Raw genomic sequence first — 12934 nt, forward strand, 5'->3', positions numbered from 1 at the left:
CACCTGTGTCTGTCCTCTCCGCAAAGGGTATTGCTAAGGCATGCACTCAACTTTGTTTCATTTCTCCCCCCACCCTAAATCTTTGTCTTCTTGTGTTTTAGCATCATCCGGCGGAGGAGATTTGGCGTCGGAGCAGGAGGGAGCTGCAGGTCACCAGGCCCCGGTGGGCACTGACACAGACACCAAGGGCACCAGTGATCCGGAGGGCGAGGGGAGCACCACAACGGGGGCCGGTGGAGACACCAGCGACACGGACACGTCCTCGTTTGGGAGCTCCCTAGCGGTGGCGGCACCATCTGTGCCCCCCGCAACAACAGGTACAGCCGCCACCCAGCGCACCAGCACCGCCCTCCCAGCAGCCCCTCAGTCTTCGCTCCGTGGCCGCTCGGCCAGGAAGGCGCGCGTCTCCTTCGCCCCAGGCACCTCAGCCCCTGCCTCTGTTACCCCTGCTGCCCTCAGTGTGGAGCTCATTGACCTGGTGAGGACGGTCATTGTTGGGCAGACTACCCTTCTGAATGCCATCCAGGGGGTGGAAAGGGAGGTGCATCGGAGCAATGCCTACCTGGAGGGCATTCATTCGGGTCAGGCTGCCCAGCAACGAGCGTTCACTGCTCTGGCCTCAGCACTGACGGCAGCCATTGTCCCTGTCTCCAGTCTCCCTCTTCTATCTGCCTCCACCCTTTCTCTGTCTCCTGTACCTCAACCTATCCCATCCACACCATCAGACCAGCCTGCACACACCTCAACACCCAAGGCCAGCTCATCCAAACATAAGCACCACAGAAAACACAAGCATTCACCCAAGCAACACACAGATGCAGACATATCAACAGTCACTACCACCTCTGTGTCCCCGTCCTCCTCGTCTCCCTCCTCCCTCCCTGTGACGTCTACACTCACACCTGCATGCACCCCAACATCAGCCAGTTCTTCCACCACCAGCAAACCCTCCACTACAGTCCGCACACCTGCAGTCACCACCCCCACTGGCATTTACACGTCCCCTGTGTCCTCTCCCACTGTGTCTGTCACCCCCTCTTCCAAGACACATAAACGCAGGCAGACACCCAAACAACAGCCAACCACCTCACCACAGCCTACGTCCCAGTCACCTGCACCCAAGGACAGCACACCTGGCTCTCATACAACCACATCCTCTTCCTCCACTTCTCTCACCACTACTCCTACCCCTTACCTTGGTCCCAAGAAAAATTACCTCTCCAGTTTTGACCTCTTTCCCTCCCCCGACCCACCCCCTCCAACTGGGAAAAGTCCCAAGGGCACCTCAGCCACCACCAGCCCAACTTCTACAGTGCAAGTGGTGCATGGCATGTGGAGTCCACCCTTTGGCGGCAGTAACACTTCGGTGAGCAGCAAGGGGACAGCCAGCCCCCCCCAGGCAAGAGGACCCGGAAATTGAAGGGCCGCCGTGAGCGGACAGAGACGGCTGCCCCCAAGGAGGTGACTCCGGCCACTTCACCGGCCACAGCAGCCAGGGGAGGCAAGGGCCCGAGAGCCCCATCTAAGGAGCGGAAGGACAGCAGGGCGGAGAGGACAACCACCAGGAGCGCGGAGCAGGAGGGCCCCACAAGCCCCATCCCGGCTGCAAGGGACGACACCAAAGGGCCCAGGACTCACTCCCCGAAGGGGCCTGACACAGCACGGTCGGAGGGCGAGTGAGCAGGGTGTCCAGGCCAGGTATGACTCCCTTGACATACTGCAAGAGCACCGCTGAACAGGGCCCCGCCGTGAAGACAGGTACCGCTGAACAGGGCCCCGCCGTGAAGACAGGTACCGCTGAACAGGGCCCCGCCGTGCAGAAGAGCACCGCTGAACAGGGCCCCGCCGTGAAGACAGGTACCGCTGAACAGGGCCCCGCCGTGAAGACAGGTACCGCTGAACAGGGCCCCGCCGTGCAGAAGAGCACCGCTGGACAGGGCCCCGCCGTGAAGACAGGTACCGCTGAACAGGGCCCCGCCGTGAAGACAGGTACCGCTGAACAGGGCCCCGCCGTGAAGACAGGTACCGCTGAACAGGGCCCCGCCGTGCAGAAGAGCACCGCTGAACAGGGCCCGCCGTGAAGACAGGTACCGCTGAACAGGGCCCCGCCGTGAAGACAGGTACCGCTGAACAGGGCCCCGCCGTGCAGAAGAGCACCGCTGAACAGGGCCCCGCCGTGAAGACAGGTACTGCTGAACAGGGCCCCGCCGTGAAGACAGGTACCGCTGAACAGGGCCCCGCCATGCAGAAGAGCACCGCTGAACAGGTCCCCGCCGTCTCAAGCACTGCTCCGCTGGGCCCTTCCTGTCAAGCACCGCTCCGCTGGGCCCTTCCTCTCAAGCACCGCTCCGCTGGGCCCTTCCTCTCAAGCACCGCTCCGCTGGACATCGCCATGTCATGCACCGCTGCGCTGGGTCCCGCCGTCTCAGGCACTGTTTATGGTTCACTGTGCCCACCATGCCTCCTCCTTGACCAGTGGACTCTGTAATCCACCTGAGAGACTGTGGCTTTGCACTCCCCAGGATGGTCCAGTGGGCAACCCACCCACTGTAGAGACATTGAGAGACTGTGGCTTTGCACTCCCCAGGATGGTCCAGTGGGCAACCCACCCACTGCAGAGACTTGAGAGACTGTGGCTTTGCACTCCCCAGGATGGTCCAGTGGGCAACCCACCCACTGTGGAGACATTGAGAGACTGTGGCTTTGCACTCCCCAGGATGGTCCAGTGGGCAACCCACCCACTGCAGAGACTTGAGAGACTGTGGCTTTGCACTCCCCAGGATGGTACAGTGGGCATGATGGCTCCTCGTGGATCTGGCGTCGTGGACTCATGTGGCTGTGGTGGCCCCCCCTTCCCTTCCCCCTGAGGTGCCTGTAGTTTTGACATCAGATGCCCCTGCAGTGTTCTCTCCAAAGGACTCAGGTCTCGTGTGTGGGCTTTGCCCTTGTTTTTAGCAGAACCTTGGCCCACGGACATGTTAGATTCGTAGGATGTGCAGGACTTGTTACTTCAGTGATACACTGATGTGTATATCTTTTTGGTTTTTGTAAATATTTTTCACGGTTGCTCAATTATTTCCAGGTGCTTTTTTTGTACATGAAAATTTATTCCAAATTTGGTTGTGTCATTGTATTTTTAAAGGGTCTTTGTGTGGTGTCACTGTGACTTCCTGCTCTGCATTGGTGTGTACATATTGGAGGGGTGGGGGGGTCGCATATGTGTATGCCCGTAACCTTTCTTCCTCCCCCCTCCCGTGTGTCGTAGGTGCAGTACTCACCGTTGACGTCTGCGCCGGAGTTCGTACTCGTGGTAGATGAGCAGGTAGACGAGAGCAGGTATGATGTTCAATTCGGGTTCCATGCTGTCCGGATTCCGCGTGGAGTGTCTCGAGGTGAGCGTTTTCCATTGGAAATGTCTGTTTCCGCCGTGTTTTTATCGGCGGGGCTCCCGCCCCGGAAAAGGTGGCGGATTGGTGGGTCGTGATAGGGTGGGTGGTACATTGTCTGCCGCCTGGCTGTTGGCGGTGACCGCCGCGCTGTTTGTTTGTTCCGCCGTGGCGGTCGGAGTGTTAATGCGGCTGGCTGTGTTGGCGGTTCCCGCCAGGGTCAGAATTGCATTTTTTTGACCGCCGGCCTGTTGGCGGGTTGGCCGCCGCTTTATCACCGACCGCCAGGGTCAGAATGACCCCCTAGGTGTTAAAATTGTGCATGCGATATAATAAATGACTCAAATCCATTCGTCTGCTCTTTATCCTGCACAGCATAATAAGTATGAGACCATAATCATAGCTTTACAAATCTCATAATATATTTCAGTAGGCTAAATCAAATTATTGCTAGTGCAGTACATCTCTACAAAGTCAATGCATACTTCAGCCACAAAAATAAATGAAAGCATATCTGTAGGATAGCAAACATCCAAAGCTTCTTGGATGTGCACGCATTGCTGTTTCTGAACAAAAGGAATAATCAATCAATTGACTCTTAGTTGCTTTTAAAGAGGACAAAAGAAAAGAAAATTATATATTGCCTCAATTGGTTTAATCTCACAGTAATCTTTCCACTTCCATTTTTAACATACTGACACAATGAAGGAATCCCGGCCTAAAAGAAAGGTGGCAATGCATAATCACAAAATACCACATACATGTCCAAAAGATATACTAATAACTACCACTGAGCAGGGTCGGACTAGGAATCAAAAGCAGCCCTAGCAAATTTGACAGACAAGCCCTCATACTGCACAAAACGACAGAGCTAAGAGAGAGCTGACCACTGCAAGGGGGAACTGGGGCGATCCAGACCCAAGACATTTTTTTAAAAAATCGAAAATATGGTGTGTTTTGCAAATATTTTTATTAGAGAACCGTGGCCATTCAATGAATGGACTGATGGAGATTTGAGACATTGTTGCATGGCTCAATGCAGAAATGAGTACTAGGATGGGTGAGGTATAGGAGAAGGATAATGCAACAACGGATGACCAGGAATATGGGTCCAGATGTACGAGGAATGGAGTTGGTGAAAAATGGTCACAATTTGTGAACTGACTTTAAGCACATTCATTCCGTTTTGGCAAATTGATCAATGTACTAATAAGTTGGTTCACAAAAACCTGATTCGTGGTGCACTCTGGGGTAAGAAGACCTGTCATTGCTTTGTAATAAAGAAATCACTTTTTTCTGTTTTCCTTAAATTTTTTAAAAACAACTGAAATGTTTAACTAACATTATTTATGACTAGGCAGTGGTCCATGGGCTCACTATCTAATAATAAAAAATGATTTGTCAATATTCACAATGTAGAAGGAGTCCCTTGGTGACTCCTTCCTATTTTGACCCCTTCCCACTTTTGCAAATGCATTACCATTGCGTTTTAGTGGTAGGTAAAAAGAAAACAATGTTTTGCAAACAGAATTTGCTGACACAACATTAATACATACCACTGTAAATAGGTATTTGAAGGTGACACCCTAAACATGCCTCTTTTAAACACCAATTTGGACTCTGGTCGTAAACCCAAATTATGATTCGGTAATGTGTTACCTAATCACAATTTGTGGTTTCTACTATTAAAAGGTCTTTTTGCAGTCCCAAAAGCCGCAATAGTTCCTTTGCGTCTGAAAAAAGGCTTCATAAATCTGGTCCAAAATCATTTTTTTTGTCCTCATGGTGAGTTCGCGTCGGCTAAGAGTGCAGCTAGGCCATATCTCAGACCAATACAACCGGGTCAAAAAAGGTCCTTAAATGACCTCCTCCTCTGGTCCCAAGCCACACAAGGCAAAACCATATTGAGAGGCATATTTATACTCTGTTTGCGCCAAATGTGCATCAAACATTTTGACGCACATTCGGCGCAAACTGTGCACCATATTTAAACTTTGACGCCCGAGCCCGCGGACGTCAAAAATTCCTCCATGTGCGTCATTTTTTGGATGCGGGAAACTGCCTTGCGGTAATGACATGCAAGGTAGGTGTTCCTGCCCAAAAAATGACTTTAAGGCCTGTGCGCCTTATTTATACTCCAGCGTCATTTTGACGCACAGGAGGGGCAGGCCTTAAAAAACAGTGCACAGCCTGATGTGTGCCATTTTTGCAACGCCTGGGTCAGGGCAGGCGTTAAGGGACCTGTGGGCTCACTTCTATGGTCTCTGACTATGGGAGGAGTCCAGAGGTGCCCTTCCCTGCCCCCAGGGACATCCCCTGCCACCCTCGCCCAACCCTGGAGGACACCCATAGATGGGGGGACCCATCCCAGGTAAGTACAGGTAAGTTGAGGTAAGTATTTTTTCTTATTTTTTTTAAGTGGCACAGGGGGACCTAATTTGGGCCCCACTACATGCCACTGTGCCCAATGACCATGCCCAGGGGACAGAAGTCGCCTATGCCGGCGTTGCCTGGTTTGAGTCTTTTTTTTTTACTCTAACCAGTCCACAGCACCGGCTAACATCATTTCTTAAATAAGGCGCCCCCATGGCGTGTAGGAATGGCATTAGCCAGCGGTAAACTTTTTGACACAAACCAGCGCCGGTGCTGGTTTGCGTCAAAAAGTAAAAATATGGGCCTGAGTTCTTCAAATCCTCTGAGACCGGTCAGGTAACCACCTAACTCAACATACCTCCAGAGGAAGGCCTTGTAGAGCTCTTAATCATTGGGCATCCCATGCATAAGCCCATCTGGAGTTGCATGCCTTTTTGACCAAGGTGTCCAGAATGTAACCCTTTTCTTTAGAGGAATATTTTGTTCAGGACAGCACAAGTTCGTAACTGATCTCTTCCAGTCGTGTACTGTCAGGGCCGAGGAGAGGACCCATTTTAGGCATATCTTCTGATTCTCCAAGAGGATTAGCACAAATAGCAAAGATTTATGATAGCGCTGTAGCTTTCGGCTCAACTCTTCCCCGCCAACCACCCCAAATATTATTAGCAGCAGTCATTTCCTTACCCACATCTTGCCAAAACTGATGAAGCATTGGGCACTGCCAAAACATATGGACGTCATCCGCCCCCTCCTCGTTACAACAGGGGCAATTCTCCTTAAGTCTCCCAAAAGCTGTCAACTTCTTCGGCGTCCCATACACCCTGTGCAAGGTGAACACATGTTTTTTCTTTAAAGAGGCAGATTTAACCGTTCCCCAAAGTGCAGACATTGATACTTGCCAGAGAGTAGTAACATTCTGTGATGGCAGGTTCTTTCCCCATTTCTTCTCTGGCGGAGGGGGGATTCCTTCCCATCTTCTATCAACATCCAGTACCATGGAGCAACCTCCTTATGAAGGACATGTCTCTGTGCCAATCTCTCTTCCCAGATGTTCTCCTCTTTCCCACGTCCTTCCTTCGGTAGCGCACTTTCCCAACTTGCCATTGATAATAATTCAATTTTGAAAAGGTTCCCCCCATTGCTCACTAAATATTGACCAAGGCAGCAAGACAGTTCTCCAGAAAGTGGCCCCACTTCACCAGCCCATTCTCCTTTAGAGGAAGAGATAATTTGTCTTGTAGACATTCTGGGGTGCCTGGTGACCCCCAAACAGGTGCCAGATTAGTAGAATAGGGTATCCCTAATACTTTCCGGACCACGGGTTCTTATATAAAGACCTAATTGCTCTAGAAAAAGTATCTCCAAGCTAATATCAGTCAATGGCCATATACAGAACAGACCAGCTCACCCTATCAAATGCTTTGGCCGCGTCAAAGGTGAGCACCGCCAAAGGTAGATCCTCCTTGGTGGCCAAATCAATAGCACTTAATAAATCACCTGTGAACTTGAAGAGCTATCTGCCTTTAAGAAAGCTTTTCTGGTCCTTATGGACCAATGAAGCAACCACTGTCTCTATAATCTTTTAGATAATATATGTGTGTAGATCTTGTAGTCTGAGTTTAATAATGAAATGGGTCCATAAGACTCACAATGGGATGGATTCTTGTCTGGTTTCCAAATTAAAGTAATAATAACAGCATCCCAAGATTTTGGCAGGTCTCCACACTCAACAAAATGATTATTGATGAATTCCAACAAGATTGGGGTTAATTCATCTGTAAGTAAAATATAAAGCTCTTTAGGGAAACTATAGGGACCTGTTGCCTTAACCCTTTTTAAACTCCTAATAGTCTCATTCAGTTCCTTTATATGCATATTAACTTCCAGCTTGTGCATTAATTCTTCGTCTAGGCAATGAATTGAATTTTTACCCAGAACATCTTCAATTTGCTCCCTTGTGGCTCCTGAAAAAAGGAGGTAAAAGAATGTTCTAATTCATCATCCCTCACATAACTAAGACCTGTATCTTTTTTCATGATTGATGTAATTCTGTTTCTAGTTCGCTCTACTTTTGCTTTCCAGGCCAAATGCTTGCCACACCCTTCCCCGTATTCATACTGTGCAAACCTGCTACTCTCCCATTTTCTTCTGGTCTTAATCTCCAAACAGATATCTAAATCAGCTTTAGCCCTCCTTATCTGGTCCTCCAGTGTTGATATCTGCTTATCAGCTGTCCTGTGTGCCTTATGTTGCAGGTTCTGTATCACAGTCTTCAAATTCTTTATCTGCTTTTTCTGTTCTCTGTGCCTGTGGATTTTCGTACTAGGCAGCCTGCCCCTTATATAGGTTTTATCAGCATCCCAACCATGTGGATGGTGGTAGACAACAGTTGAAGCCAAAGGAATTCTTAGTATCCTGCTTCAATTCTTCATAGCCCACTCCTCCAAAAACAAAACTCTGTTTACTGTCCACCTGGAACTTATAGTTGATTTGTCAAGAAGAAGGTGAAGCCTCAAAGCCGAGTGATCAGACAAGTGCTCCAAGGCATGTTCTACATACTTCACTTTTCCACACAGGCTCCTATCCACTAAAAATAAATCAATCCCTGAATAGTGCCCATATTTTATATTGTGAAAAGTGAATCTTGATCCATTACTACCTTTCCATTGCCAAATATCTACCAGGTCCAAATCCCTCATTACCTGCTTCACCCAAACTCTTGTTTTAGGAGTATTCGCTGTATTTCTCGTAGTTGATTTATCTGAAATTGGATCTATGAGGACATTAACCCCCCCCCCCCAACAGAACTGGATACTTTGAAGCTAGTAATTGGTTACAAAGAGTTTGAAAAGGAGCTGGATTATCTACATTGGGGCCATAGTAGCCTACTATTGTTAACTAAGACCTGTATATGTTTGCTTCTACCACTACCCATTGCCCCTTGAGGTCTGCACTAACCTTACCCAACACTACTTTTAAGAGTTTTTTTAAAAACTTGCAATCCCTTTAACTGTATAGGACTGGTTAGTAATCACACAGTGATCTAGTGATCCATCCATGACATTTGCTTTAGTATACTACCCCATTACTCTTGCATCAGATGAGTGTCCTGAAGGATCACTACCTCCTCATCTGCCAACCACAGAAATTAAAAAATGTTCTGTCTGCGTCCCCTGAGACCATTCACATCCCAAGATAAAACTTTCAACTGAGCTAACCCAATTTTAGGCATCTCAAAATACTGTGCCCTAACCCCCTATATAGATCGTATTGAAAACTAAACACCATGAGCACTATTTTTTTTATTTTCACCCACATGCTCCAAATCCCTGTGATATAAAAAACTTTCCTCTGTGCCCCATACCCCCTGCTCCCCCCCCCCGGGGAACCTGCCCTATTTCCTTTGGAATAAACCAAGGCTTAACCCTAGTGAGCTCTCTTTGCTCCGGGCAGCTAACATCAAAAATAGAGAATATCTAGCGAGATGCTTTACTTTGCTCCATAAAGATGCAGACTTTGTTTAGGTCCCTGATATTATGCATCTTTTTTTCCCACATAATTCTAAGTGCAGCTGCCAATTGGAGCTGAACAGTTGCCCCCAAGGACCTAAGGGCCTAAGCTCTTGCATATATCTCCCTAACTACCACTGCCTGTCTTGTGTTGCCCTATAAATGTAAAATCTAATACGTAAGGACCAATCTCCTTTAGAAAAGCTGTTTGCTTTCAGAGCCTCTAGTAAAATCTTCTGGACTCGGAACCAAAATTAACCAACATTTTTCTGTGATTTTTCCTAGCTGGATTTTTCTCAAAGGGGTCCCGATGCACTCTCTGAATATTTTACTGCAGAATAAAGTGTCCCACCACAGGGATAGACTCCTTCATCACTGCTACTACAAAGCCTTTGATGTCATCCCCTTCTTCATCCTCTGGAACATTTAACAACCTGATATTATTCCTCCTATGTTCTTCTCCAAGGTCTCCAGCTTCCCTTGTATGGCCTTCTCTCCTGTTTTTAATTGAGGACTACCTGTTTATCAAGCTCTTCAAGCACAACTTCCATATCACCCATCCTTTCCATCAATATTAGTCTCTTATTTTCCATTATCTCGCCGGTTTCTTTGATTTTTTCCTGATTGCTCTCAGAGATCTCAAACTTCCCCCTGATGTCCTCTTTTAATGACAATAAGAGGCTCTTCATGTCCATCTGGACCTCCTGACTCCGAGGTTGAGGGGTCAGAGATGGAAGTACATGCTCCACCCAAGCCTGTCTAGTGAGCGAGGTCTGCTAAGCCTTTGCAGACTCAATGGGGTCTCATGAAGTTGTGACCCCTTCTTGATGCAACAAACAACTTTCATTCATGGCTCCCGGAACCTGCATTTTGTAGGCTGGGCCTCCCAGCACTGCCAGGCAGGAAGTATTCACTATATCTTCGGCCTCCCAGGGGTGAAACTTAAAAAAGAATGCAATGAGGGGGAGGTCTTAGAGCCCCCTATTGGAATCTCTCTTCAGTCTGGGGAAGAACTGCTTTCTCTCTGTATTTTTAACCATATTTATTGACACAGGAGAGATGGAATTGTCTGTGCTATGCTCTTTATCACAATTTTCCCCCTGACATTGCTCCCCCCTTTCTAGATCTTATCCTCTGCAGGTCAGCGCCCTGATGTTCAAGGGGGTGCCCCGTCTTGCCAATCCCCCTTCAGAGTATTTTGATACCCCTCTGTACCTGTTCTTGAACTGAGGAGGTCAGAGGGACCAAAGAGGCCCCTATACACGATCAAACTGGCATCATTTATCAGGCGCCCTCCAACCACACAGCATGCGGTGCCTCCAGGAGCCTGGAACTTATTTTCCTGAACCTGAAGTTTCCTCCAGGGGCACAGCCTGCGCTCCGGAAATCGACCAGGACCATGAAACGCCTCCCTCAATCCAAACCCCATGCTTGTAAAAAAAAAACATTATGTTTTGCGACCAGAATTTGGTGACAAAACATTAATACATACCACTGCAAATAGGCAGGTGAAGGTGACACCATAAACATGCCCCTTTCAAATAACAAATTGGACTCTGGTCGCAAACCCAAATATGACTGAATCACAATTTGTGTTTTTTACTATCAAAAGGTCTTTTTGCCCTCACAAACTGCCCGATATTGTAAAATAGTTCCTTTGCGACTGAAAAAAGGCTTCATAAATCTGGTCCAAAATCTTTTAACTATGCAGAGAAAATGGTCTCAAAGCACTCATCAAGGATGGAAGCTCTGCTTTTCATTTTAGCTTCTGTTTTAAAACATCATCCTTTTCAAATGCTACCACCACCAATCCCTGAGAAACATGCATAGCCCTGGACAGTGGCATAATGAAACGTGAGCGGCCCCACCACAAAGTACTTGGATGGAGCCTGCCACTTGTGTACAGTGTACTGTACTGAGGGGGGCCTCTGGAGCTCGGGCTCCCCCGCACTACGGGGGCTGTGGGGTCTAATTTTATGCCATTGGCCTTGCAGTATAAAACACAGTGCATTGATGCAAAAAATTAAGTACAGACGATTAAGCTTTGATCTAAAATGGGAGAGCGAAAGGAATAGTTGAATTGCACAATGTGAAACAAGAAACCATGGCTCAATCCTGGCTTCCACTTGACCATACTGTATGATCCTATGATCCAAGGCAATATTTTTTTAATGCCTCCTTTTCTTTCATCATCACATGAGAAATATATCAGTTTAGGGTGTGCGCTGCACAAAAACAAAGGACTGTAATGTTACTCCATCTGTAGCAACACTCTAGGCTACATATACGGGGCAAAAGACAACTGACTTTCCCCTTGGTGAACAAATAGCTTTGTTGTCAGGGTGGTGGGAGTGCACTATGAATGCTCATGATTAGAATCTACCACTTCTAACAATGTCAACTCAAACTGCAAGATGTTGCAAAGCTCACATTACAAAGAAATATTTTTTTAAAACATTTTTAAGAGTCATTATTATATATGAACTGAAGTCTTTGAACTTAATAACAGCATACCCTTCAATGTATTTCCCTATGAAGTCCTGAAAGTCAGAATTGCTCGTGATAATATTGCTGGTGACAGGAACCAGCCAAATGCAAATGAAATGGTTTTGAACCAAGCATGGTCTGAATGGGAATGCTTTAAAACTATGGGGCCTATTCATGAGATGGTTTGTGTCGCTTTGGCACAACACAGATTGGTGCAAGAGTGACGCAAACTATAAATGTAATTTATAAAGCCATGCAAGGGCACATCGTGTGACCCTGAAAGGCAAAATAAATCTGGAATAAAGCAATGCAGCTCAAATCACTGCATTGCCTTGCTTTGTGCTAGGGAGGCCTTCCATGGGTATTCCCACACAACTCCCATGGTTTTTGGTGGATTTTCAGATTTACCAGAACTGGTAAACCTGGTAATACACCCAAAATATATGCCTCCACTGGAGAGGTGTAATGAGGAAAAATATCTTTATTTATTTAAGAAAGAGGAATATGCCTGTCAGAATTGTTTTTGTGCAGTCCCCTCCTGCACAAAAACAGTCCTGCATGCAACCCTGGCACTCTTGCACCATGGTTGGCGCTAGGCAGCCCATTGTGCATGGGCGTTGGGGAAAGGATAGGAATGCACAGTATTGTCTTAAAAACTGCACATTCCCACTTTGTATTGCAGCAGAGTGCAGCTAGTTTACTGGCTTTGCTGCATTGCGTTGCTATCTCATAAATAGGCCCCTATGTGTTTTACATTGTTTGTTTTTATAGCACTGAAGATCTGCTGGTTGGAAAATAAGCCGACCTGGCAATACAACCTTCTCAGTCCACTATGAAAATGTTCGGGCCTGTTACGAGCAGTCAGGGCCTGCTACGAAGCTCACAATAGCATTTACTTCAAGATATGGCGCACACGAACATCCAACAGGAAACATTAAACAGCCATCCAAATACAGAACGCAAAACCAGATAGACCATATTGCTTAGAGTTTAATTTGTAAAACAAACAGACACACTTTAGCAAACCTAAAACTAGTTAATGATTTGGTTGTTTAAAATGTTGCGGCTTGCCTACTAATTCCACTATTGTGAAGTCTGAGATGTGTAAAATATGCAAGCAACAATTAGCACCAACGATCTTTATCCATCTCAGTATCAATCCAAGATCACTTCGGTGTT

This window comes from Pleurodeles waltl, chromosome 3_1 (assembly GCF_031143425.1).
Source record: "Pleurodeles waltl isolate 20211129_DDA chromosome 3_1, aPleWal1.hap1.20221129, whole genome shotgun sequence".
Classification (NCBI taxonomy): domain Eukaryota; kingdom Metazoa; phylum Chordata; class Amphibia; order Caudata; family Salamandridae; genus Pleurodeles; species Pleurodeles waltl.